General features: G+C 48.8%; 1 pseudogene; it reads left to right on the top strand.

Annotated features, from left to right (window-relative positions):
• The window catches only part of LOC116100298, an 8,741-nt pseudogene extending 7,548 nt beyond the window's left edge, over nucleotides 1-1,193 (top strand).
• Nucleotides 1,194-3,029: the final 1,836 nt, after the last annotated feature.

Here is a 3,029-nt window from a genome sequence, read left to right as displayed (position 1 = left end):
AAAAGCCTATTGCCTATAGCAAAAGGCAGGATAGTAAGAAGAGACATCCAGCAGAGAGAGGAAATCTGGGGAAGAGAGGGATTTGCCGCCCAGACTCCCGAAAGGAAGTTGTTCTTATGAAACTGAGGCGCCATAACCAGCCATGCGGCAGATGTAGAGTAATAAAGCGGGTTGATGTAAGTTTGGAGCTAACTGGGGAGCAAGCCTAGCATAAGGCCTAGGTATTTATTAGTAAACGCAGCCTCTGTGTCATTATTCTGTTCGGGAGCTGGGGCAGGCATAGACAAGCCAGAATGGTTACAGACTCCCCTGGTTTCCTGCTGGGATGGGCACAAAGATACAGGATGTCATCACAGGTCCTGGGACGGCAGAAAACATATTGCCCTGCCTTGTAAGCTGAGCAGGGCACAGACTATTTCTTCTGAGTGTACAGGTTGTTCTTGCTTATTTTCTAAATAAAAGTCTAGCTTGCTGGTGTGCCTAGAAAAGGGGAGGTCACGGCAGGCCCCCAGAAATCCACAGTGCTCTTGTGGATGGCATTTTGTGAGGGGCTCTTCAGGTTTGAGTTTCTGAGACACAGTCTCACTGTGTAATCCCGGCTAGTGTCTAACTCATAACCAGTATACATGCTGCACAGTGAGTTTGAGACCAGCCTGGGCTACATGAGATCCGGTCTTTTTTTCTTTTAAGATTTATTTATTTATTATATCTAATAAATATACTCTGTAGCTGTCTTCAGACACCCCAGAAGAGGGCATCAGATCCCATTTCAGATGGTTGTGAGCCATCATGTGGTTGCTCGGATTGGAACTCAGGACCTCTGGAAGAGCAGTCAGTGCTCTTACCCGCTGATCCATCTCTCCAGCCCCCAAGATCCAGTCTTAGGAGGAGGAAGAAAAGGAGGAGGAGGACCCTGACCCAAAAATAAATAAAATATTTTTTAAAAAAAATTAATATCCTAGCACGGTCACCCCTTCTTTGGCCTACACTTCCTATTTTTACCTACCTTGTTAGGCTGGGACCCCTGCTCAGCCCTGCACAAGCTGCGAATTCCAGTCTGCCCTCCTTCCCTAAAAGCCACCTACACTGAAAAACTCCAAACAAAGGAACGACTCCAACAGCCAGTTCTGCATTCTTGGCAGCTCTTGAAACCTGCTTCCTTGATGCCGCCAGCCAACCAAATCCCGGTCTAGGTGCTCAGCTCTTGACCATACTTGGGCACAAGCCCCGCTTAAGGCTGACCCGTCATCACCTTTTGCCTGCAGCCTATAAAACTTCCCCGCTCTAGCCAGGGTGCAAGACTTTCTCAGCCCTGTTTGTTCTTCCGGACTGATGAACCTATCCAGGAGCAATGCCTAATAAACCTCACTCTATCTACTTTTAGTTTGGTCCAATCTGGTCTATATCTGCACCACCTAGGGAGAGAAAATGCCTATCACACCTAGAGACCCCCTTCCTTGATAACTATCAAAAGCATTGTTGTGTCAGTCAGTATTTGAGTGACAGCTCCATGGTGTCAGTCCTGTCTGGTTGATTCTGATTCCCCCGGACAGAAGCAGGGGTCTGAAGAGAGGCTCTGTCTTAGTCAGGGTTTCTATTCCTGCACAAACATCATGACCAAGAAGCAAGTTGGGGAGGAAAGGGTTTATTTGGCTTACTTCCACATTGCTGTTATCACAAAATAGTCAGGACTGGAACTCAAAAAGGTCAGGAAGCAGGAGCTGATGCAGAGGCCATGGAGGGATGTTCCTTACTGGCTTGCTTCCCCTGGCTTGCTCAGCCTGCTCTCTTATAGAACCCAAGACTTCCAGCCCAGGAATGGCACCACCCACAGGGGGTCCTACCCCCTTGATCACTAGTTGAGAAAATGCCCCACAGCTGGATCTCATGGAGGCACTCCCCCAACTGAAGCTCCCTTCTCTGTGATAACTGCAGCCTGTGACAAGTTGGCACACAAAACCAGCCAGTGCAGGCTCCTTAGGGCAAAGGGAAGTAAGACCCCTCCCATCCTGCCAGGATCTCTGTAAGCTCAGAACGTGAGCAGAGGAAGTTTCTCTGGAAAGTTAGTTACGTCAAATGATATTTTGCTGGGGCACACGTGCTAAAGCAGACGCGTGAAAAGACGTGTGACGAAGGTGTATAGCTATGATCCCACAGACAGTGGGAGGAGCACTGAGCATTGACTTGGTTTGCTCCGCCTCGCTATTCTCTGCTATGCTGCCATTAAGAGAAGCTCACCCAAGAACTGCTCATGAGTTTCCTTTGGCAGTTGGCCGGTTCAGCAGCAGGCCAGTTGGCAAGCCTAATGGTTCCTTTGGGAGCAGGACAGCTGCTGGTTCACGCCTAGTGTCAGTCTGCCTAAAGGTCTGGTCTGTAGCTGCCAATTCCTGTGTGTTTTCTGCCTGCCTAGAGGACTGCGGGGTCTGCAACTGCTGAGTCATAGTGGGTGTTTGCTACAGGACTGAACTGCTGCCAAAGAAAATCAAGTTCACTCCCAAAGAACTATTACTGAGCAGGTCCACTTCCCCCATCTCCTAATAACGTCAGTCATGCTGGGGTGGGCTTGGTGACGAAGCTGTCGTTGTGTCATTTCTGCACCTATAACTGAACATTCACCCGTACATATTCCTGTAAGTAACCCCAACACAACTCATTGGTTCACTGAGTCGGACCATGGTGGTCCCCACATGCTGGACTGTCATCAGCCCCCTTAGTGGGGTAACCATCATCTCCTCAGGAAATGAGGTCTAATTAATGGCAGGTGAGAGGATGAAGGAGCCAACGTATGTCCGTGCTTATATCCTTCCGTTTGCCGGGCCTTTTCTGCTCAAACTCCTACCCAAAGTCTCTCCTCAGTCTGTTTTCACATGTACTTTTGTGCTAGGGGAAACAAAGGTATTTCTTCTCAACTACTTTTAAAAAAAATTTTACTTTCAATCGTGTGTGTGTGTGTGTGTGTGTGTGTGTGTGTGTGTGTACACGTGTGCGCGCGTGGGGGGTGAGTGTGTGTGTGTGTGTGTGTGTGTGCG

Source organism: Mastomys coucha, unplaced genomic scaffold (assembly GCF_008632895.1).
Source record: "Mastomys coucha isolate ucsf_1 unplaced genomic scaffold, UCSF_Mcou_1 pScaffold21, whole genome shotgun sequence".
Taxonomy (NCBI): Eukaryota; Metazoa; Chordata; class Mammalia; order Rodentia; family Muridae; genus Mastomys; species Mastomys coucha.
The sequence above is the reverse complement of the archived record's forward strand: the minus strand, read 5'-3'. Positions and strand labels throughout refer to the sequence as shown.